At 45.5% G+C, this 26,046-nt stretch overlaps 1 protein-coding gene across 10 annotated transcripts in view; it reads right to left on the reverse strand.

Annotated features, from left to right (window-relative positions):
- Dag1 (dystroglycan 1) overlaps positions 1-25,578 on the reverse strand; it is a 59,117-nt gene extending 33,539 nt beyond the window's left edge. Inside the window, exons 1-3 of one of the 10 annotated variants that reach the window (NM_001276492.1) lie at positions 25,226-25,416; positions 14,702-14,758; positions 4,490-4,624 (exon numbers count right to left, since the gene is read on the reverse strand). The gene's annotated coding sequence lies outside the window, so the exon portion shown is untranslated. Of the gene's footprint in view, positions 1-4,489; positions 4,625-14,609; positions 14,759-25,081 lie in introns of all 10 variants that reach the window. The other 9 variants (XM_030244041.1, NM_001276486.1, NM_001276482.1 and 6 more) reach the window with 9 other exon arrangements.
- Positions 25,579-26,046: the final 468 nt, after the last annotated feature.

Raw genomic sequence — 26,046 nt, forward strand, 5'->3', positions numbered from 1 at the left:
GGTTAGTTTGGTTTTTTGTTTGTTTGTTTGTTTGTTGGTTGGAAAGAGTCTCACTATGCAGATCAGGCTGGCCGTAAACTCACAGGGATCTGCCTGCCTCTGAGTGCTAGTATTAAAGGCATCCAGCACCTTGCTTGGTTTCTTCTATCACTCTCAAAGCTCAGTCACATATTTCATAACTATTCCTCTGCATGTGTGTGTGCACTGTTCTCAAGTGGCCTCTCGTACACATTCCTGCACTCTATAGACACATCTGAAGAGAAAAATCCTAGATGTGGAACTGACAGACTTTAACAAAATGGCTTTCAATTCATACCCAACCTAAGGATTTAAATTTTTTCCTCTTACTTTTACTGGTATTGAGTTACTGTCAAACACTTCATTAATAATTTGAACAGGAAAAGAAGAGAAAATGGAGCAGGGTTGACCAGCACAAGACAGAAGTTAACCTTCTCCATTGCTTGATTGATCATGAAGATATGGGAGGATGAGTTTCCAAACAACTAATGAATCAAAACATGCCACTGTTTTTCTAGCCAAACTTGACTACCTCAGAGGAATTCCAACAGAAAACATATGGGCTGAGTAATTACTGCAAATAATAGCATGGCTGTGGCGCTCTCTGCCTCTGTAGCTGACCCTCCAGCACCCTAGGAGCTGAGACAAATCCTAGAACAACTCCAAGCTCAGAGCAGCAGGAACAGGTACAGGAGAGGAAAGCCAGACACTGCTTCCGAGCTCACACATCTACTCTCCACACTGTACGCTCACTGCTCCACAAGCAGTCACCTTTACCAAAGCCTATTTCCAAACCTCTAGGTTTGTTGTGTGTTATCCTCTGAATAACAGGCATGCTCTGGAAGAATGTGAGAAGCCAGCTTTCCCAGAGAACCAGGATCCTGGGAGACTGGGAAGAAACCTTCTGCCTCGGACCAGTGCACACAGAGAAGTACCTGCGAGTCTATACTAGTCTACTTCCACTCCTGGGCTTTCTTTCTGATCAGCATAATTTTTGCCAATAACAACTGTTTCTGACACTCTCGCTCTTTCAGAGGACACAGGTTCAAGTCCCAGCACCAATGTGGCAGCTTACCACTGTAACTCAAAGATCTGACACCCTCACACAGACATACATGCAGACAAGACACCAAAGCACATAATAATGATGATGATGATGATGAATAAAATAAATAAAATTAGTGGCATCAATAAAAATCAACTACTAGCTGGGCATGGTGGCGCACGCCTTTAATCCCAGCACTCGAGAGGCAGAGGCAGACGAATTTCTGAGTTCGAGGCCGGCCTGGTCTACAAAGTGAGTTCCAGGACAGCCAGGGCTACACAGAGAAACCCTGTCTCGAAAAACAAAAACAAAAACAAATCAACTACTACTGGGTACTACTGGGTTACACAGATTTGGTGAAGCTTCATTTATGAGTAGGTTCTCACAGCCTATAGAATGAAGTAACAACTTCCAGCCTAGTAGAAGTAGAAGTTGGGGAACTGTTGCCTAAAGCTTCCCACCTGAGATAAGGCAAGTTCTCCCCTCTTACGATTTTGTTACCAATCAATAAGCCAGAGAATACCAGCACCCAACAGCTGCTTTGCCACCTCTAATAACGAACTTTGGTGTGGTTCTGAGCTAATCAAGCAACTGTTTCAATACAGAAGATTTACCACTTGACTCACTACCCTGCCTGCTGCTAGCCCTTCAGCCCTTTTTCCAGCACAGCCCACACCTCCCTGACTGAAATTCTTTACATTCTTCTCCCTGAAAGGCAACCCTCAGAAAACTTGGGTTAAAATCAAGAAAACAAAAACTAAGTGCTGGGAATTTAGCTAGGCGGTAAAGAACTCCATCAAGGCCTGGAATGGGTAGGTCGTCTAGCTCCACTAAATTAGGGAGACCTAGTCAAGTCTGTAGCTCAGAGGTGGAACACGTGCTTAGCATATATACATAAATCTATGGGATCAATCCACCATATCACCAATAAAAAGAAAGAAGCCAGCTATGGTGACACATTAACAAATCCTAGCACTTGAGAGGCAGTGCCCAGTTGATCTCAGAATTCAAGCCTAGCCTATTCTACAGAGCAAGTTCTTAGCCAACAAGGGCTACAGAGTAAGAACCTACCTCAAAACAACAACAAACACCAACTTAGGCTTGTACTATGATATACAGGAAATCTTAATTACTTGATATCAAAATTATATAGGGAGCTAACAAGATGAGTCAGTATACATAGACAAACATATAATGAATAAAAGTAATAATTTTTAATAATTTAAGTATAAAATAAATGAATATTTAAATGTGCAAATAACTGTAAAGATAGCATAGATACATGCTAGGTAACTAGCCTGTAAGTTAAGTTTCTATATACAGAAGTTCAGACCAGCAAATAAAGCCATGCCCACCATCCCAGAGACTGCCCAGCATCCCGCAGAGATTGACTATCATCCTATAGAGACTAACCACCATCCCACAGAGACTGACTACCATCCCACAGAGACTGACCACCATCCCATAGAGACTGACCACCCCACAGAGACTGACTACCATCCCACAGAGACTGACTACCATCCCACAGAGACTGACCACCATCCCATAGAGACTGACCACCATCCCATAGAGACTGACCACCCCACAGAGACTGACTACCATCCCACAGAGACTGACCACCATCCCATAGAGACTGACCACCATCCCATAGAGACTGACCACCATCCCACAGAGACTGACCACCCCACAGAGACTGACTACCATCCCACAGAGACTGACCACCATCCCATAGAGACTGACCACCCCACAGAGACTGACCACCATCCCATAGAGACTGACCACCATCCCATAGAGACTGACCACCATCCCACAGAGACTGACCATCCCACAGAGACTGACTACCATCCCACAGAGACTGACCACCATCCCATAGAGACTGACCACCATCCCATAGAGACTGACCACCATCCCACAGAGACTGACTACCATCCCACAGAGACTGACTACCATCCCATAGAGACTTACCACCATCCCACAGAGACTGCCCAGCATCCCGCAGAGACTGACCACCATCCCACAGACTGACCACCATCCCACAGAGACTGACCACCATCCCACAGACTGACCACCATCCCACAGAGACTGACCACCATCCCACAGAGACTGACTACCATCCCATAGAGACTGTCCACCATCCCATAGAGACTGACCACCATCCCATAGAGACTGACCACCATCCCACAGAGACTGACCACCATCCCATAGAGACTGACCACCACCCCATAGAGACTGACCACCATCCCACAGAGACTGACTACCATCCCACAGAGACTGACCACCATCCCATAGAGACTGACCACCATCCCATAGAGACTGACCACCATCCCATAGAGACTGACCACCATCCCATAGAGACTGACCACCCCACAGAGACTGACTACCATCCCACAGAGACTGACCACCATCCCACAGAGACTTACCACCATCCCACAGAGACTGACCACCATTCCATAGAGACTGACCACCATCCCACAGAGACTGACCACCATCCCACAGAGACTGACCACCATCCCACAGAGACTGACCACCATCCCACAGAGACTGACCACCACCCCACAGAGACTGACCACCCCACAGAGACTGACTACCATCCCACAGAGACTGACTACCATCCCACAGAGACTGACCACCACCCCACAGAGACTGACTACCATCCCACAGAGACTGACCACCACCCCACAGAGACTGACTACCATCCCACAGAGACTGACCACCATCCCACAGAGACTGACCACCACCCCACAGAGACTGACCACCATCCCAGAGACCACCTAGTTGAGGAGGTAGCTATAAATAGAGATTGAATTCTGGCTGTTCTCACTTTTCCACTTCCTTATAGGTAAAACTATCCCCTACATGAGGAAACAGGAAAACCCTCTAAAAAGCCCTGAAACTCGGAAAAGTCTTGTAATAATAGTAAGAGGCTTTAAGATAACCGTTTCAAACATAATAGTCTCTCATTTTACTGATAGATAAGTGTAGGCTTCCGTAGTCCCATGTAGTGAGCTACTCAGTACTAAGAAGCTATATACTAATCCTCAAACTTAAACCAGTCAGAACACTACTTAAACAAAAGGAAAAAGAAAGAAATGGAGAAGAGATAAGACTGGGAGTAGAAAAGGACAACCAGAGAAGCTGCAAGAAAGGGGGAGGGGTTAAGAAAAGAATGGCGTGGTATATGAACCCAATCCTGAGAATCAACCTCAAAAGGCATCCAGAACTGTCCTCTTTCAATGCCTGTCACACTATGCTAGGTATGACTAAACTGTTGACAAAGCCAGCCTCCACTCTGGCCTCATATCCTTGCACAGAAGTAGTGTCTTGGACATCTGTCAGGAACAAAGAAAGAAAAAAAAAAAGAGGCCAGCGACCCAGGAAAAGACATAGCTGTGCTCCCCTCCCCACTGTGCCTGAAAGGAACCAAACCTGAAACGGAAGATTCAGTATCCAGCAGCCAGTTCACAGAAGTAACAAAGAAGAATTACTCTGAGGTCCAATCTCCTAAATTCAGCCTGTAACCCTTCATTCTCAAGTTCTTCAGCAAATTAAAGAGAAGAAAAACTATAGAGGGGAAGAGCAGAGGAGAAAACTACAGATTAGAGAGACCTTAGAAACACAAGTAAAAGGCAGAAAGGTTAAAACCACAGTGCCTAATAACGCACCCTGTAGCCAGGTGTGGCGAAGCACACATTTTCTTTTCTTTTCTTTCCTTTTCTTTTCTTTTCTTTTTTTTTTTTTTTTTTTTTGGTTTTTCGAGACAGTTTCACTGTGTAGCCCTGGCTGTCATCAAACTCAGAAATCCACCTGCCTCTGCCTCCCAAGTGCTGGAATTAAAGATGTGCGCCACCACTGCCCAGCGATGCACACCTTTAATTTGAGCACACAAGAAGCAGAGACAGGTGGCTCTCTGTAGGCTCCGGGACAGTGTGTCTACCACACAGCACTACAGATGGGGCCTATGATCCCACCCAGAGGTGCAGAACAGAGGATCAGAAATTTAAGATTAGCCTTTGTTCCGAAGACCTTGCGTCAAAAGACGAAACCTAAGGCTAGAGAGATGGCTTAGTGGTAAAGAGCATTTGTTACTCTCGCAGATCACCCAGGCTCAATTCCCAACACCCACATGATGGCTTATAAGTGCCCATAACTCCAGTTCCAAGAGATCTGACATTCTCGTCTGACCTCTGTGGGCACCAAGCAATAGCTACATGTATAATGTATAGAAGTAAAATAATCTAAAAAACTTAAAAGCAAAAACAACAGGGCCTGTAAGATAGCTCAGTCAGTACGGTGCTTGCTGCCATGACTGACTATGACTTAAATTGGTTCCTGGGACATGCCTGAGGGAAGGATGTCCCACAAGTTGTCTTCTAACTGCCACGGGATATGTGACAAACACATCCATATACAATAAGTAAATGAAAACAAAAATGAAGAAGTAAACTTGAAGCACAGCCCAGAAGAAGTTTTTTAGTTTGCCAAGACAGCCAAGCCTGGAAGGGTGAGTAGAGACAACCAGCTGTGTAGAGAAACCATTAGAGACACCCCAGAGGTCACCTGCTCAGGTCCCACTCTCCCAACACTCATCGGCTATCAAGATGATACTGTGACTATGACCAACTGCCTGGATACTTTATTCATGTCTTTTTTTTTTTTTTAAGATTTATTCATTTTGGGCTGGAGAGATAGCTCAGCGGTTAAGAGCACTGACTGTTCTTCCAGAGGTCCTGAGTTCAAATCCCAGCAACTACTGGTGGCTCACAACCATCTGTAATGAGATCTGATGCCTTCTTCTGCTGTGGTGTGTCTGAAGACAGCTACAGTGTACTTATATGTAGATTTATTTATTTTATTTATATGTCTCATCCATGGGCCAGTCTAACTTCACTGCTTCATTTCCCATTCAAGAAATAGCTCTACCTACTGTGTCCTGAACTCTACTAACTCAAAGCTGGCAATGTCTCTGCACCTATCTGAGTCCCACTGCTAGCCCACCTACCCACAGTAGTCTCTAGTCACCATACCTCACTGTGCCCACAGAGACCTTTCCAACAATCTATGTCCTCCAAGTGTGTAGGAATTAAGGGCAAAGATGCAAAGTTCTTCCATTCACTATGAGTTGTCTTCTCTCCCCTCCTTTTAGCAATGTTTGCATTTTCTAATCTGGCTCTCATCTCTTTCCAAGGCATCTCAAATTATCCTCCACACCCATGCCTTCCTTTATCCAAATCATGAGCAAACCAAGAGGCTTCTGCAATCCACTCTGACCAGGCGTTGGAGCACTGCCACTACTGCCTTAGGGCCCCGTATCAAGATCAGGGACAGTCACGTCATTATGTCCCAAAATGTGAATTTGGCTTTGAAAATAATCTAAACTACTGCTTCTCCATTTTCCACAGCCCTCTCCCTAAACTCTCACAGAACCTTCTAGAATGAGAGAAATACACACAGCCTGGCTCAGGTCACTTTCAGAGGCATCTCATCACTAATCCAGTCTTCTGAAAAATATCAACCAAGGGAAACTGTCTTTCCTTCTCTTCTGTCTAAAGACAAGCAAAGAACCATATTTGTGTCATCACCACCAGATCCATCCTTGCTGACCGGACACACTGCATAGAAAAAATGCTGTAAATAAAACCATACTCATGAGCTGAGAACTGACAAAGAGGTAAATAGCATTTGCTGCTCTTGCAGAGAACCCAGGTTCAATTCCCACCAGTAGGTGGCTACTCACAACCTCCTGAGGATCTGAAGCCCTCTTACGCTCTTCCCTCGAATCAGACACTAACATGGCTCACATATATAAAACACTAATAACCCCAACATGTGGGGAAAGTAGGAAGACTGTGAGCTTAAGGTCTACAATAGAAACACTGTCTCCAAAAAAATAGCACAGGGAACTTAAGGAAGCTGAAGCAGGAACACTGTGGGCTCAAGACCAGCCTGGGCTACATAGTGAGATTCTGTTTCAAAACAGAAGAGTATACACGTATACACAAACTATACATCTTAACCCAGTCACAGAACACATCAGCATCCAGACTCCTGCAGCCTAGCTAAGGTACATAGATGTCCTGCCTCCTCCACCCTAGATCTAAGTCTGATATAAAGCCACCAAGATTAATTATCACTCTACAAAGCAAGGAGTCTGGGCTGCATCGGCTGCGGTAGACACAGACTTCCTTCCCTCAGGGTTTCTTCACTTGGGTTGGTGATAGGGATTCAACTAGGGACAATGTCCATGCTAATTAAGCACATTCTCTCATCACCCCTAGCTCAGGTTTCTTTTTAAAATCAGGTTGTTCTCGGGACCAAGCTGCCTTGTCCCTCCATCTTTTCTGTTCCTGGCCCTCAGCCACTGTATCTCTCAGGGAGACAAGTATATGGTGCATACTATGATGTCTAAGTAGAGAGAGGCATCAACTCCCGCCCCTCAGGAGCACTGCCTTCAGTGAGACCTATCCCCCCTACTGTGCTTTATAGACTCCATGGAGAAGAGGAGCCAAGACAGGAAAAGAAAGCACTGTGGGCTTAGGGATGGTGTGCTGCACACGCCTTCAATACCAGCACTCAGCAAACAGAGGTACACTGAGCCTTGTGAGCTCTAGGCGAGACTGATCTACAGAGTGGATTCCAGGGCAACACAGAGAAACCCTTTTTCTTCTTTCTCTCTTTCTTCCTTTCTTTCTTTCTTTTCTTTCTTTCTTTTTTTTTTTTTTTTAATGTATATGAGTACACTGTAGCTGTCTTCAGACACACCAGAAGAGGGGAGCATCAGATCCCATTACAGATGGTTGTGAGCCACCGTGTGGTAGCTGGAAATTGCACTCAGGACTTCTGGAAGAACAGTCAGTTCTCTTAATCACTAAGCATCTCTCCAGCCCAAGAAACCCTATCCTTTAAAAAAGAAAAAAAGAATGGGAGGAAGGCTGTAATCAGGATGTAAAGTCAATTTAAAAAATGTTTTTTAAATAAAATATTACATTAAAAAAAAAAAAGACTTTACCTGTATGAATGTTTTACCTGCACATATGCCTGGTACCAAGAAAGGTCAGAAAAGGGCTCTGGATCCCCTGGAATTGAGTTACAGATGGAGTAAACCAGCAGTGGGTGCTGGGAGTGAAACCAGACCCTCTGTAAAAGCTAAGTGCTTCTGAGCATGTTTCCACTCTGCAGGTTTTATGAGATATCAAACTCATAGTTTATACCAAAATAAAAAGGGGCAGATATCAAGTGCCAATGATCAGACACATGCCAGGCGCCATTCACACTGCTAGCTGGACATCTGTGTCCTCTGCAGCCTGAGATTACACTGTCTCAGTCTCACTAAGGAAGAGAAGGCAAAGGCCTCACCTGAGGTCACAACACGGAGGATCTCAGGGTCTATTTTTGAAGATCCCTTCCTCAAGCTCCGGTCTCTACTGCTGAGGACAGTTACCACTGTCCAACATCATCATGCTTATGCCAAAAATCTTGCCTGTCTTGCTCAACAGCAGCAAGCTAATCTCTGAAAAGTCATGACCAAGATCTCTTAAAAACCCTTCTTATAACAAGAGTGAGCAAACGTAGCTAGAGTGGTACATATGTTTTATTCCTTCATTTGACAAAAATGATATGGTGCTTTCTAAACAGAGAAAGAAACAACACAGTGCTCAAACAGAGGAGAGAACAGGTTGAGTTGGACTAGAGCAGCTGGAGGGAGCATCTCATTGCTTAAAACACTTGCCTAAGCCAGGTGTGGTGGCACACACCTTTAGTCCCAGCACTCGGGAGGCAGAGGCAGGCGGATTTCTGAGCTCGAGGTCAGCCTGGTCTACAAAGTGAGTTCCAGGACAGCCAGGGCTACACAGAGAAACCCTGTCTCAAAAAAACAAAACAAAACAAAACAAAAAAAACAAAAAAACACTTGCCTAGTATTTTACAAAGAGAAGGGAAGAGGGGACAGAAATGGAGAGATGACAAAAGCAGAGGAGATATACAGAAAAGAGAAAAGAATGGAATCTTTTACTCAGAAGACTAAGAACAAAGTCCAGGACCATTCCAAAGTCTACAAACTCAGCAGGTATCTGCCATCACAGAGAAAGCAGAGCCTTCCGCCTCCTGTGCCCTCTACCCTCACGCTCAGCTCCCCTCATGAACCCTATACAGCACAAGCGGTCACACATCTAGGTCTCTATATGTACTTATCAATCCTGGAGACGCTCGCGCACACACACACACACACACACACACACACACACACACACACACACACAGGGGGTGGGGGGCAGGAAGAGGGAGAGACTCAAACTCATACACTTCCCCAGAGACACCAGAGGCCTAGAGTCAGGAATAGAAGTGACAAAGACAAGTTGATCTCAGGAAAAAACAACTGTAACCAGAACAAACCTATTTTTAAAGAAACCTGGGGCTAAAGGTATACCTCAGTGGTAGGGTACATGCTTAAATTAACATGTACACAGTTCTGGGTTAAATCTCCAGCATCAAAATAGAAAAAAAAAGTTCAAATCCTCATACCTACCAGCAAGATTGGCATTTAACATAGAAAAAAAAAGTTCAAATCCTCATACCTACCAGCAAGATTGGCATTTAACATCATCAGTAAGTCTGAGCAGCAATAAAAATCAAAGTAAGTAGGGGCTGGAGAGATGACTTAGCAGTTGAGAGCACTGACAGCTCTTCCAGAGTTCCTGAGTTTAATTCCCAGCAACCACATGGTGGCTCACAACCATCTGCAATGGGATCTGATGCCCTCTTCTGGTATGTCTGAAACAGCCACAGTGTACTCACATACATAGAATATAAATAAATATTTTTTAAAAAAATTCAAAATAAGTAAATAAATAGATTAAAGTGTGCAATTTCACTCACAAACGAATCAATTCTATGTGTTACAGATGGTTTGGAAGCTGTGAAAGGCCCAGGGGGAGGCCCAACCTCCTATGGTCAGTGAGCACTCAGCCACCCTTGGAAATAGCAGGCCTGCTTCTCTAAATATGGCCTCAGATCTACAAGGCTCAGGCCCACAAGAAGTTCACAACAATGTTTATCAAGAAGCTGGCTGGGCATAGTGGCACATGCCTTTAATCCCAGTACTCAGGAGGCAGACATAGGCAGATCCACATGAGCTTGAAGCCAGCCTGGTCTACAGAGCTAGTTCTTGGACAGTCAGGGCTACACAGAGAAACCCTGTCTTGAAAAAAACAGCTGGGCAGTGGTGGCGCACGCCTTTAATCCCAGCACTTGAGAGGCAGAGGCAGGTGGATTTCTGAGTTCGAGGCCAGCCTGGTCTACAGAGTGAGTTCCAGGACAGCCAAGGCTACACAGAGAAACCCTGTCGCGAAAACAAAAAAAAAAAAAAAAAAGGGAGAGAAAAAAGAAAAAAACAAACAAAAGATATGAGGGGCTGGATAGGTAACTCTGGTAGAGTGCCTGCTTAGACCCTGGATCTGAACCCTCAGCACCTCAAAATAATACATGGCATAAACTACGTGTGACTTTATACTCCAGCACTCAGAAGGCAGGAGGATTTCAAGTTCAAGGCCAGCCTATACTACAAAGTAAGGTCGTATCAGTCATGTTCTAGAGCCCTCCGCAGCAATAAAGCATAGTGAGACAGGCCTCGCCCAACATCCAGTTACTACAGCAGCCCAGACACAGAGGCCACAGAAAAGCTGACACTGAAGAGGACGGCTGTGCCTTGGGCACAGCCCACAATAGACTCTATTATCCCTGGAGCCCCATGACAGGATGGAAGATGGGAGGCCAGGACATTCCTCCACCCCCTCACACCAGACGGAAAGGGCACTTTTCAGAAGCCTAAACAGGAAGTCATTTTCTTCAACTGTTAAAATCAGAGAGGACCTCTCCTCTTTAAAAAGAAAAAAAAAGGGGGGGGGGCCTGAAATGCTAGCAATTAGCTCAGGTGAACTAGATGGCCACAGAATTGGCCTTCCTGTAGTCAGCAATGCCAACTAGAAGGAAATAACACTAAGGGCTTTGAGAATACAGGTTACCCGCAAGCCCTGTCAGCTCAAGGATGCACTGAGAGCAGCACAATCAGCCTCTGCTAAAGATTTCCTCCTGTCCCAAGGAGTTCAGTCATTCTCTCGGCCCTGCCCCCTTGAGAACCCCTGCTGTACCCCAGCTTCCCAATCCCATCTCAGACTGCCATTCTCAAGAGTTATACAGATTGGTACACTGCTCAGGGTTGCAGGTCTACACTTACTCTACTGGGAAATATTGTGATCTTCTCCAGGTAAGCAGAAGCAACAGCTGGAAGCACAAACCCAGAACAGGAAAGGGTAAGACAGGAACCCTACTGTTATCTATTTGTGACTTTAATGGACTCTATTTTTAGATCTTTAATAAAGAGCCTCCCTTCTACTCTCCCACCAAATTTTCCCATTCTGGCAATTCAATCTTTCCAACACTGTTCAGAGATCTAAAAATGTGACACTTAACAATCAACTTTATTTTTCCCTAAACCCAAAATTTAACCCTACTCAAGAGGTCTTCAGACTGGACTCTCCTTTAGCAAGGCTACCTGAGCTCTTGACAGATTTGATACAAAGATGATCTGCAGGCTCAAGCAAGAGAATATAAATCTTAGCACTCAGGAGTCAAAGGCAGGAAGATTTCTGAGTTCGAGACCAGCCTGGTCTACAGAGCAAGTTCCAGGACATCCAGGGCTACACACTGAGAAACCCTGTCCTGAAACACCCCTCCATCCAAAAAATTAATGTCCAGAAAAAAAAAAAAAAAAAAGATGATGTCCAAGGTTCTAATTAATATCTAACTTTTAATGCCATTTAGAATTTGATTGTTTTTTATATTACTTTTCTTGGCAAAAATCTGTTGGAGGCCAGGTATGAAGAGGCACACCTTAAATTCAATAATTTAAAGATTTTGTTTATTTTAATAACTTGTATGGGGAGGGCTCTGTGTACATAAGTGCAGATGCCTCAAGGCTAAAGGTATTGGATATGCTGAAACTGGAATTACAAGTGGTTCAGAGTGGTCGGATGTGGATGCTGGGAACCAAACTCCTATCTTCTAGAAATCAGCTTAAGCTCTCAGCTACCAAGTCATATCTCCAGCCCCTGCAATCCCTGAATTTGGAAGGTCAAAGTATGTTACAGGCCAGTCTAGGATAGAAAGAGATTTGGACACAAGGTTGGAGAAGTTAACCAAGATCCTGTCTCAAAATTTAAAAGGGCTGGGGGTCCAGCCCAGTGGAACGCACTTGCCTAGCATGCTCAAGCCCCAAGTTGGATCCCCAGTAATACACATGCAAGCTAGCTTAACCCAGCTTTACAGAATGACTACAGAGATAATTAAGGAGGCATTTATGACAATCAATGAGGAGCTTCATTTGCACGGTAGAGAATCTGAGAATCATCTTGATTGTTATTTTACTTTACATGTATGGATGTTTTGCCTGCATGTATGCCTGTGTACCACATGCATGCCTAGTGCCTACAGAGGCTAAAAGGAGTCCAATCCTCTGGAACCGGACTTGTGGATAGCTGTGAACAACTACCTTGGATGCGGTGATAAAGCAGCACATACTTGTGACTGCTGAGCCGTCTCTCTAGCATGCGGTCACAGCACGGCCACAGGGTAAAAGAGAAGATGACCAGAACACTGCAAAATCAGCAAGGAACGTCTTCAAGTCTCAGTTTTCTTACGGATTGACTGATTTATTATATGTAAGTGCACCGGGGCTGTCTTCAGACACTCCAGAAGCCATCTCTCCAGCCCAAATCATTATCTTGGAACCCACACTATGTATGCTAACCTAATCATATCTTTGTTGTTGGAAACAGGGCTCCTATGTAGACCCAGCAGTCCTAGAACTCACTCTGTAGACCAGGCTACCCTTGAAGTCAGAGAGCCAGCTTGGGGAGGGAGCACACATACCTTTAATCCCAGCACTTGTGAGGCAAACTCTGAGTCTGAGTCCTGCCTGATCTACAGAGCTAGTTCTAGGACACCCAGGGCTACCCAGAGAAACATTATATAGAAAATCAAAAAAAAGGTCTGGTGAGATGGCTCAGCAGGTTAAGAGCACTGGCTGCTCTTCCAAAGGTCCTGAGTTTAAATCCCAGCAACCACATGTTGGCTCATCTGTAATGAGATCTGACACCCTCTTCCCGTGTATCTGAAGACAAATACGATTTACTTAGAGATAATAATAAATAAATTTAAAAAAAAGAAAATTAAAAAAAATAATTTTTTCAGGACCAATGTGATTGGTACATTACTTTAATCCTAGCACTTGAAAGGTAGAAGCAGGCAGGTCTGTGAGCTTCAGGCCAGCATGGTCTATACAAAGTTCTAACCCTCCCAGGGCAGCATAGTAAGACCCAGGCTCAAAACAAACAAACAAACAAACAAACTCCATTGTTTTATTCCAAGTTATAAATACCAATTAGAAAAAATTCCGTAAGGGGAGTTTGTTCGTAGACACCCACCTTTAAATACAAAGCAACTTCCATAGAAATGAAGAGCAAATACCAAAAGAGGCAACTAAGCTGGGCACTGGCCACTGTCTCCCTGATATGACACACCCTGTCCAAGTGTTCCACTTGCCCTTGAGCTCCCCGCCAATTGGCACAGTCACTAAGGGCTATGACTGTCTCAAAAAAGAACAGATCGGGCTGTAGAGGTGGCTCAGTGGTTAACAGCACTGACTGCTCTGCAGAAGGTCCTGAGTTCAAATCCCAGCAACCACATGGTGGCTCACAACCATCCGTAATTAGATCTGACGCCCTCTTCTGGTGTGTCTGAAGACAGCTAAATTGTCAGGGCTGGAGCAAGCAGAGGTCCTAAATTCAATTCCCAGCAACCACATGAAGGCTCACAATCATCTGCACAGCTACAGTGTACTCATATACATAAAATAAATAAATCTTAAAAAAAAAAGAATGGGGGGCTGGTGAGATGGCTCAGTGGGTAGGAGCACCCGACTGCTCTTCCGAAGGTCAGGAGTTCAAATCCCAGCAACCACATGGTGGCTCACAACCATCCGTAACGAGATCTGACTCCCTCTTCTGGAGTGTCTGAGGACAGCTACAGTGTACTTACATATAGTCAATAAATAAATCTTTAAAAAAAAAAAAAAAAAAAAAAAAGAATGGATCTGTGGCAATACATACTCTTTTTTTGTTTGTTTTGTTTTGTTGTTTTTTTGAGACAGGGTTTCTCTGTGTAGTCCTGGCTGTCCTGGAACTCACTCTGTAGACCAGGCTGGCCCTTAAACTCAGAAATTCGCCTGCCTCTGCCTCCCGAGTGCTGGGATTAAAGGCATGCGCCACCACGCCCGGCCAGCAATACATACTCTTAAAGATGGGGAGCATTTAGACTTGGTCTGTGGACCAGCCCGGGATAAAGATGCTTGCCACCCATACCTGCTGACCTGAGTTTGAACCCCAAGGCCCACATGGTCAAAGAAGAATGTAGCTCAGTGATAAGGAGTGCTTGCCTAACATGCTTTAGAGCCGGGGCCCCGTCCCCAAAACCACTAAGTAAATAAGGGTATTACCTGGCAGCTTTCTCCTCTGTTACTGCTTTAGAATTGCCTAGTAGCTCACGACCCCTCTCCTTTGCAGAGTTTTTTCTTTTCAAGTGTCTTACCTCACCCTCCAGTGCCAGGCAGTGTTGAAAACCTTATCTTCCTAGAGAGCACAGGCCCTGTAGGAACAGAAGAAAAGAATAGTCTTATAAATCTTTAAAAAAAAAAAAAAAAGGGGGGGGGGGCTGGTGAGATGGCTCAGTGGGTAAGAGCACCCGACTGCTCTTCCAAAGGTCCGGAGTTCAAATCCCAGCAACCACATGGTGGCTCACAACCATCCGTATCGAGATCTAACTCCCTCTTCTGGAGTGTCTGAAGACAGCTACAGTGTACTTACATATAACCAATAAATAAATCTTATAAAAAAAAAAAAAAAAAAAAGAATAGTCTTGAGTCCCCAAACTGAAATAACCAACACCAGGGGAAACAGGCAATGCCACTTCACGATTCTGCCCATTTCACCCATTAGTCACCCTGCTTGTGAAAAGACCACTGTAAAGAAATGTTTGATGTACAGTCCACTCAAAACCAAAAGTTACGAAGCTTCACATAGCAAAGAAAATTAATTCCAGCATCTATTTTTTGTGCTACTTTCATTTCTTTTCTTCTTTCTCATGTTTCCCAGACCAGCTTTGAACAGTGCTGAGGTTACAGTGTATGCTGCCATTCCTGGTTTTGCTGTTTCCTCAGTGCACCCATTCACTTTAGTTTTGTTTTGTTTTGTTTTCCCTAAGACTTATTTATTTATTTATTTTATGCCTATGAGTTTACCACAATTGCTCTCTTCAGACACACCAGATCTGAAGGCATCAGATCTCATTATAGATGGTCATGAGCCACCATGTGGTTGCTGGGAATTGAACTCAGGACCTCTGAAAGAGAAGTCAGTGCTCTTAACCGCTGAGCCATCTCACCAGCCCCCATACTTTAGTTTCTTGAGACAAGGTATGTATTCCTGGCTGGTTTGGAACTCTCTATGTAGACCAGGCTAGTCTTGGCTACACCAGATCTGCCTGTCTCTGTCTCCCAAGATTAAAGGTGTACACCACCATGCTCAGCTCTGAGTTTTTTTAAAACAGGTTCTCATATAACCCAGGCAGCCCTCTAATTCAGCTATGTAGCTGAGAATGGCCTTAAACTTTTTTTAAGATTTATTTATTATTATTATTATATTATATATATATTATTATAGTACACTGTAGCTGATTTAAGAGGGCGTCAGATCTCATTATGGGTGGTTGCTGGGAATTGAACTCAGGACCTTTGGAAGAACAGTCAGTGCTCTTAACTGCTGGGCCATCTCTCCAGCCCCTGGCCTTAAACTTCTAATCCTCCTCCTGCCTCTACTTCCCAAGTGCTGGGACTACAGGGATATGCCACCATATATAAATTTTGTACAGCGATGTTTTTCCATTTAGGGTTTTTCTTTTTTTTTTTTTAGTTTTTTCGAGACAGGGTTTCTCTGTATAGTCCTGACTGTCCTGGAACTCACTTTGTAGACCAGGCTGGCCTGGAACTCCGAAATCCGCCTGCCTCTGCCTCCCAACTGCTGGGACTAAAGGTGTGCACCACCACCGCCCGGCTGGGTTTTTCTTATTTCTAAATTTATTTATGTATGAGTGCTCGCCTGTATGTATATATGTAAAAATGTATGTATACACACAATGTGTGTGCCTGGGGTCAGCGAAGGTCAGAACAAAGGATCGGTTATGGATGAAGGTGGGCCACATGCAGTTTCTGAAGCTAAACTAGGGTCGACTGCAAAAACAGCAAGCACATACAGCCATCTCAGCTCCACTGTTTTGATGGTGAGTGTGTGTGTGTGTGTGTGTGTGTGTGTGTGTGTGTGTGTGTCTGTCTGTCTGTCTGTCTGTCTGTCTAAGACTCAGGCTTGCATTATCATCCCTGACTCATAAATTCAGGTCCAGGGATTGAACCAGTGTTTTATGCATGCCTGGCAATTAAGAATTCTCTCAAAGAACTACACCATCCGCCTCCCTATTCATATTTAAAACAAAAAACAAAAACAGGATACTAGAGGGAATGATCTGCTGAATATTTTTCACTTTCTTTTTCCTTCTTCCTTTTTGGGGGGTTGTTTTGAACAAAGTCTCAGTTGGTAACCCAGGGAGCTTAGAATGCACTAAGTAGCTCAGGTTTGTTTTAAACTTTAGGATAACTTTCCTGCCTTTAGTACTGAGATTATAGGCTTGAGCAAATATACCTGTCTCCAGCTGAATTTTGGTTTTTAGAGATTTACTTTTTTTTTTGCATTTATTTTTATTTATATGTATGGGTGTTTTGCCTGCATATATATGTCTGTTCACAATGTGTGTGTATTGCCCACAAAGGCTAGACGAGGGCAATGGGTCCTCTGGAACTGGAGTTAAAAATATTTGTTGGTGGAGCTGGAGAGATGGTTCAGTGGGTAAAAGCAGTGACTGCTCTTCCCAAGGTCTCAAGTTCAAATCCCAGCAACTACATGGTGGCTCACAACCACCGGTAATGAGATGCGACACCCTCTTCTGGTGTGTTTGAAGACAGCTACAGTGTACTCATATACATAAAATAAATAAATCTTTAAAAAAAAAATACTTGTTGGCTGCATGTGGGTTCTGAGAACTGACCTGGGTTCCCAAGTGCTCTAAACCATTTAGCCACCTCCCCATAACTGTCAGTAAAGTTTGGGGGGAGGGGGTTTGTTGTTGTTGTTTTGTTTTGTTCGGATAGGATCACACTGTATAGTTCTGACTGGCCTGAAACTTGCTCTGTAAACCAGGCTGGCCTAGAATTCTTTGCCTGTGCTAGGATTAAAAGCATGTGCCGGGCTGGTGAGATGGCTCAGTGGGTAAGAGCACCCGACTGCTCTTCCGAAGGTCCGAAGTTCAAATCCCAGCAACCACATGGTGGCTCACAACCATCCGGAATGAAATCTGACTCCCTCTTCTGGAGTGTCTGAAGACAGCTACAGTGTACTTACATATAATAAAAATAAATAAATCTTTAAAAAAAAAAAAAAAAAAAAAAGCATGTGCCTACTCATGGCTCCAACTGAGCTCTTTATGTTTTTTTCTTGTTTCCTTGTTTTTATATTTATTTGGGAAGAGAACACCACAGTGTATGTGGCAGCCAAAGGACAACTTATGGGAGCCAATTCTTTCCTTCTCCCAAGTGAGTTGTGGGGATGACCTCAGGTTGTCAGGTTGATGACAAGTGCCTTACTTGCTGAGCCATCTCATGGGTTTTTTTCAGTTATACATTCTTATTATTTAGAATATTGTTACGCTAATTTTTTCTTACAGTATTGATTCTGTCCAAGCTGGAAATGTAGCTGCTTGCTGACTGCTTGTTGAACATGTATAAACTCCAGGATTTGATCTTATCAACTGAGTGTGGTGGTACACATCTGTGATCTTAGTACTTGGGAGCTACAAGCAAGAAGATTAGAAGTTGAAGGTCACTCTCCATTATATAGCAAGTCTGGTCATCCAACAGTGAGTTTGAGGCCAGCCAAAGAGCCTGACTCATTCATTCATAGACAGACAAACTGACAAGATAGACAGACTGACAGACAGACAGACAGACAGACACACACACACACACACACACACAGAGGAATGTAAATCCGTAGTAGGGCACGCATAAGAACTGATTCTACAAAGTTACTGTCTGCCCTCCACATGTGTCATGCACATGCATGCTCTCAGAAACACACATTATACACACAAATTTTAAAAGCATACATACATATATTTTACATACACATAAAAATTTAAATTAAAATACCAGGCATGTGCTAACAGTACTAGAAGAGCAAAGGCAGAAGGATCACTTCCAGTTCAAGCCCATCCAGGCCTACACAGTGAGTTCCAGATGAGCCAGGTCTAGAATGAGGCACTGTCTCAAGCAAAAAAAATCAAATAAAACACGAGTCAAATGAGGTCCATATATTGCTTGAGTTGTGTACAGATTTACGTCACAGAATGACTTTATCACCTTTGCTATCGACAGTTTATGAACCTGAGCTACAGCAGCCCATCTCTCTCTCCACCCAGACCCAAAGACAAAAACTGCTTACTTACCAAACCCAAGCAAGATAAATAGGAAACCCTATTCATTAAAGCTAAATTAGGCCCTGTAGCTGGTGCAATTTTGTAAACTACTCTAAATCTCTATTTATAGAAACTGCTGTTTGAGCAGTATTACTAGTGATCAGAGTAAAGGGAGATGGACGGCCAGGATGAAGACTGAGGATGACTGAGAAAGACCGCCTCTTTTCTTCCATTGGTTGCTTGGGGTTTTGGTTGGTCGGCTTTGATTCTGGTGGGAGGCTATCTACATTGAGACAGTGCCTCACTGTGTAGCACAGGCTGGCCTCCAATTTGCAGCCTCAGACTAAGAGCTGAAATTACAGTACCATTACTCGAAACATAGGAAGACTATTTGAATAACCAAAGTGTGGGCTTAAAAAGACTTTAGTAAGAGTATGGGTGGTGGGTGATGCATGCCTTTAATCCCAGCACTTGAGAGGCAAAAGTAAACAGATCTCTGTGACTTCAAGGCAGCCTGGTCTACCAAGGGAGTCCAGGATAGCCATACACAAAGAAACTCTGTTTCAAAAAACAAACCAAAAACAACAATAACAACAAAACCACAAAAGATCTACTATGAAGTTATCAGACTAACTAACTGTACTCTCAGCCTACAGGGTCAACACAGTTAAGTGGAGGAGACAGAGTAAGAGGGCCTAGTAAGAAATGGTTTGGAGCTCAACAGAGTAGTGTGTGACTTGGTGTATGACTTTAGTTCTAGCATTCGGTAGGCAGAGGCAGGTGGATCTCTGAGTTTGAGACCAGCCTGGTCTAGAGTAAGCTCCAGGACAGCCAGGGCTAGGAGAAGGAGAAAGAGAAAGAGGAAAAGGAAGAGGAAGAGGAAGAGAAGGGAGAAAGAGAAAAAGGGAGGAAGGGAGGGAAGGAGGGAGGGAGGGAGGGAGGGAGGGAGGGAGGGAGGGAAAAGAAAATAGAAAAGAGGCTCAAAAATGGTAGCCAAGAGCTGGGCATTGGTGAGGCACACCTTTAATCCCAGTACTTGGGAAGCAGATGCAGGCAGATTTCTGAGTTCGAGGCCAGCCTTGTCTATAGAGTGAATTCCAGGACAGTCAGGGCTACAGAGAGAAACCCTGTCTTGGAAAAACAAAAAAAAAATGGTAGCAACGATACAAATAAATGTTCTTTACATGGGAAGAGGCAGAGAGGAGGGAAAACCTTGACCAGCACACAGCACACAGCACGCACTCAACAACACCCTACCTGCACTGCACAAGTTCTCTCAAGCACTCTTGCTCTTTGATGATCATATGAGGCCTTGTGTCCTCTCCTAATCCACATGCAATCACAACCTGCAACTACTCAAGTCTAAACAGCAGATAAGGAAACAGTTCTCAGATCTAGGTTTGGCCTCATTTTTATTTTCAATAAAATGCCCTTTCTTTCTCCTGTTCAGGATGTATATGCCATGTACGTAGCCCAACCTGGTCTGGAATTCCTCAGCCTCCCAGTACAGAAAGTGCTGAGACTGCAGGCATGTAGCACTACTTACAGCTAAGATTTTTTTTTTTTTTTTTTTTTTGGTTTTTTCCAGACAGGGTTTCTCTGTGTAGCCCTGGCTGTCCTGGAACTCACTCTGTAGACCAGGCTGGCCTCGAACTCAGAAATTTGCCTGCCTCTGCCTCCCAAGTGCTGGGATTAAAGGCATGTGCCACCACTGCCAGGCCTCTTTTATTTCTTGAACCTTCCATAAAATGAGCCTATTGTCACCTGCCATTCCAGTACATTAATGCCTTCTTCATCAAGGCTATAAATCCTAGCACTCAGCAAAGGCATGCCTAAGCGACAGACTGAATGCCATGCTAACCTGAGCTACTGTGAGACTTGGGGGGGCGGGGGGGGAGTTATGGAAGCCAGTCACGATGGTACAGACTCCTAATTCTACTGCTCCAGATACTGACATGGGAGGACTGCAAGTCTGCAGCTAGCTTGAGCTAGTAAGAGTTTGCCTCAAAAAAACAAAACTGGGGGATAAGAGGTAGCAATGTAGTTGGGGTAGCTCAAGGTAAAGTCCCTGCCTAGGATGAACAAGTGGCTCATCAATCCTACCAGTTACAAAGACACAAAGTGTTCTTCGTAGCCAAAGTGATAGCTCTGGAATTCCAAGTCTCTCTGCTTGGTCACTTGACCTTTCTACTCAACAGGTCCCAAACACCTTCAAAACTCCTGGTTTTGACCTTAAGTTTCTCTCCACCTCACCCCTTACTACTGGCCCAGTGGGTCAAGTCCACTAGCTTCCCACAAGACCTGAGCAATGACTAATACTAACATTAACACTAATGCTGCTTCCCTTTTATATTTATGTACATAGATGTTTTGTCTGCATGTATATCTGCACACCAGTCGAGGGAACTGGATCCCAGTTAGTCACCATGTGGGGACTGAAAATTGAACTCAGGTAACTGCTAAGCCATCTCTCTGATTGTGACTAATACTACTTTGTCGTTGTTTGTTTGTTTGTTTTTTGATTTTCGAGACACAACCCTAGAACTGGAGTATAGACAGGATCCAATGCCCTCTTCTGACATCTCTGGTCATTAGGCACACACACAGAACATTCAGGCAAAACATACACATAAAATAGGAATGATTTAAAAGAGTCCTTGTCATTTTTGTAGCAGACCTGAGTTCAGTTCCCAGAATCCATGTAGAGTAGCTCCCAATTGCCTGCAACTCTAGCTCTAGGAGTTACAGCTTCCTAACTGTTAAAGGCACCTGCATGCATGTGCACACACACGTATGTAACGCTAGCTCTAGGGAGTTACAGCTTGACACTCACTCCTTGGGTATTCTGGTAGGTTGGAGCCAAAGTGCTTACATAGAGGGCCTTAGAGGAACTGGGCACCCCGAAGGTCTTGGAGCATAGCTGCAGTGATCAATTTTGCTTTTTTAAGAAGTATTAGTCAGAGCCGGGTGGCGGTGGCACATGCTTTTAATACCAGCACTTGGGAGGCAGAGGTGGGTAGATCTCCATGAGTTTGAGGCCAACCTGGTCTACACAGTGAGTTCCAGGACAGCCAGGGGTACACAAAGAAACCCTGTCTCAAGAAAACCTACATATATACATACATACAAACAAACAAACAAAAACAAGGAACTGGAGAGATAGCTCAGCAGTTTAGAGCATTTGCTGTTCTTCCAAAGGACCTGAACTAAGTTCAGACCCCAATACCCACACTGGGAAACTAGGAACTATCTCTGTTAACTCCGGCTCCAGAGGCTCAACGCTCTCTTCTTCAGGAATCTATACCCACTAGGCGTACACTGACATAGACACAGATGCATACACAAAAGTAAAAATAAGTAATTAAAAATAAACACATAAAAAGAAAAAGAAAACACAACAACAACAAATCCTGACTGTGTTATATCATATAACTTTATCATAAAGTGTGGACATGTTCCTTTTTCTGTGGCTCCATTTCTTTATGCAGTACAAAGATTCCAGGGAACTGAAGGGATGACTCTGTACACTGGAGTGTGTGCTGAAGGCAAGGATTTGGATCCCAAGCTGGGCAGGCAGGACTGCATGTACCTGTAACTCCAGAAACAACAGTCCTGGGGGTGGCGGGGGACAGACAGGCAGATCCCAGGACCCAGTCAGCCAGCTAGTCTAGGTGAAAATGATAAGCTCCAAGTTTAGCGAGAGTCTGGTGAGTAACAGAGAAAGACATTCTCCTCTGGCTTCCACTTGTAAGTGCGCCCTCATGAGTGTGTGCTAAGCCACACACACAGAAGTTTTCTACTGGGTATCAGAACAACACACACGAAGCAGAAATACAAGGACTTTAAGTGCAAATGGTAGTTATATCAGTCCATGCCATTACTGACCCAGGAAGTGGGAGAAACTACCTCTATCTGTAAGGTAGAAGACAACATGCCAACCATGATGGCTGATCCTTTAATCCCAGCAAGAAAGAAGCAGAGGCAGAAGGCTCTCTGAGTTTAAAACCAGCCTGGTCTACTCAGTGACTTCTAGGTCAGCCAGAGCTAAAGCAATGAGACCCTGTCTCAAGGAAGAAAAAAGGAAATACAACACCCCATGTTCAAATACAGTGTAGGTATGTTAGTTGGAAACATGGCCTCACAGCATAGTTCAGACTGCCCTGTGACCCCCAATCTTAGGGTCTTGTCTCAGATTGCTTGAATCCTAGGATTTATAGCTACCATACTACACCAAGCTAGAAGACTTTTTTTAACAATCAAATGCTAGATCTCTTTTATAAGCAACAACACCAATCAAAGTAAACTTCCCCCAATTCCTCCAAGCCCCATCATTCTTAATACCTAACAGATAAGCAAACCTGTCAGCCACCCATTCAGCAGTCAAGAGTTTTAAAAGTTAAGTATAGTGGCTCAGGCCTAATCCCTGAAGTTAGGAGGAAAAGGCAGAAGGGTCAGTAGTGTAATGCTATGCTAGCCTCACCACTAAATGGGTTTAAACCAGCATGGGCTTCAAGAGACCGTCTCAACAACAAAAAGTTTGGAGGTTGGTTTTGGGGGTTGAAACTTAGAACTTCACCCACGATATGCAGAATCTCTACCACATAGCTTTAAATCCCCACCCCCACCCCAATGGCTTTAAATCCTTGGTCATTCTTAGACTTTGGGCCTGAACATTCCTGACTTCAGGCTTCCCCTCCCATCAGGCTGGCCATTCACTTTGCACTACCTTTTCAGTCTCCCCTCTCAAATGGCTCGTCCTCCTTCCTCTCAGCTGGCTGACTTTACTACCAGAGGTCTGGACATCTCTGACACTCCCGACATGCCACCAACATATCTCTTTCTAAACTCGATCTAGATTATGCCACTCAAACGATTAAAAGCATTCTCAAGCTCCTGTACCCTAAGAGGTTGGAGCTCCTATGTGCAAAGAAGGCCCAGAGCTCCCACCTGTCCAGCTGGAAGACTCCCAGGCTCTATTTTAAACCATGTACATGTGGTTCCGGGTGTACAAGCCTTTATGTCCCCCAGCTAATTCCTGCTGGCCCTGAAGGCCACGCACGGCTCAGGAAGGCTCTCTTCAGGCTACCATGCAAGCAAGCATATTCTCGTCATGGGTTCTGATTCTCATTCACTGAACCCAAAATCAGTTAAGGACAAAGCAAGATGTATTACATGGGCCCCCAAGTCCTACCCAGAAGTCCCCAGGGAGTAAAGTCAAACATTTACTAAATGAATGCATCTTGTCAAATCAGGTTTTTTAGAATGATGAGGACTTGTCCGGTGACAATTTCAACAGAGGTACATATCAACAATGCTTGCACATTCCCACCCGGTGCTGCCTGCATAGTGCTACTTACTCCTACCTTCACACAGGATCCCACACGCCTTGCAACTAACTCCCTAGTGAGATCTGATTTCTCCAATAGCCCCTATGTCCTTTAAGCACGCTGACCATGTCCTTGACTTCAAGGCAAAAAGAACTTCAATTCTCCATATTTAAACCATCGATCTGTACAACCCGTTACCGTGGAATTCTTTTTCTAAACTAGAACATTCTGAAAGTATGTCTCTTGCTCATTAAGCACAATATATACTAATATGATTGCAACACCCCATCTCCATCAGATTCCAAAACATCTGGAAGCACACCCAACTCTAGCTGGAGTTATGTTCTATAAACACCACCCTCACTTCACGAGTCTGGCTTCCACGCCAAGAACTACTTCTACTCGCTTATTTAGGGAAACAGCAGGCTGGACTCTCAAGTTAGACCTCTAGGCTATAAAGGTACTGTCCCAGACTAGGCGGACCAGTCAAAACTTCGTCATCACCACGAAAACTAATCTTGATGTAATTCAACTTAACAAAAGCTTCTCAAATTGTAGAGATTAAGAGGTGTGTTTTTAATTGCCCGTTGAGTTTGTCAATAAATGAACTTGGGAGTTATAGCAAAGGACTCTGAGTCAACATGGTGTTCCCTCTGGGAACATTTTCCAAATATACTCGCAAGTGAACCTGATTTCCCAAATACCCACTGCAAAGGTAGTAAAGGAGTCTCCCACAGAAGCGCAACCGAGGGGGAGGAAAGAACCCCAAGACTCGGAGCAGCTCAAAGCAAGAGGCGGGGGCGGCGCCCTTCCCAGCCTCTGGCAGGAGCCCCACAGTAGAGATGCCTCCTAACTGGGCCGCGACCCCCACTGGCAACCCGGAGGCAGCCCGCAGGCCGCACACGCCCGCGGCCGATGCACAGGCCCCGCGTTCCCGGGAGCGCGGGCCGGGGCCGAGGCCTGGCCCGTCGCCGCGGCGCGCAGCTCCGGCCTCAGCCTTCAGCTACCGGACGGAGAGCCGAGGGGCGGCTCCGCACGGACGGCGGCGGCGCCGCCTCCTCACCCGCAAGGACGTCCGTGGCCGTGTCCCCGCCCCGGGCCGAAAGGGAGCAGCAGCAGGTGTTCCGCGGAAGGCTCGGTCGGCTGCAGCGGGGATCCCGGCCCCAGCAGGCAGGCACCGGGAGGCAGAGGCGGGAGGCGCACTCACCCAGCACCACGGGCAGGCCGCGGCAGGTGTTCGCTCCTCCGGGCCCAGGGACACCGCCGCCACTCCCCGGGGACTCCGCGCGAAGCTACCGCCGCTGCCGCCCCCGAGCCCCAGGAGCGCGAGCGCCGCGCCGCAGCCTCCGCGCGATCACGTACCGAGCGGTGAGAGGGCGCCGAGCGCGAGGGCGGGGCGCGCGGCCGGAGCCTAGCAACCGCCTGACACGCGAGTGCCGCAGCCAATCCCACGGCCGACTCGGAGCGGCGCCGACTAGCCTTCAGCGCGCGGCCCGCTTCTGCCTGCGTCGCTAGCCCCGCAGCGCGCCGCACCCGCGCACAGGCCCCGCCCCGTCCCGCACCTCTCTGCCCATTGGCCTGTCACGCCCCCGCCCCAAAAGCCACGCCCCGACGTAGAGGCCCCGCCCCCGAAGTCGACCAAGTGGGTCCCGGGACACGCCTTAGCCAGTCCGGGTAGCTGGGAGCGCTTGCTAGCTGGGGTGGGGGAGGGGCACCTTTCCCAACTTCTCCCGAAGAATAAATCGAGGTATGGACAGGCCGGCGAACCGGTCCGGCCACAACAAGCCACCACACAGCTGCCCCCTAATTTCCTTCGAGCAAAACGCAAGCGGTATCTAAACCATTCAAACACTCAGGAAGCGCCCTCCCAATTGCAAAGGAAGAGAGGCCTTGTTACCCTCTCCTTAATATGGATGGAGAAACTAAGGCCAGATCCGGGTGGGTGGGCAGGAAGGTAACCCATTTCTTTAGTGCTGGCCATACAACAGGCTTCCCCTCCCCCTCCTTGGAAAGCTAAAATCCAATGCC

Source organism: Mus musculus, chromosome 9 (genome assembly GCF_000001635.26).
Source record: "Mus musculus strain C57BL/6J chromosome 9, GRCm38.p6 C57BL/6J".
In the NCBI taxonomy this organism is placed as follows: domain Eukaryota; kingdom Metazoa; phylum Chordata; class Mammalia; order Rodentia; family Muridae; genus Mus; species Mus musculus.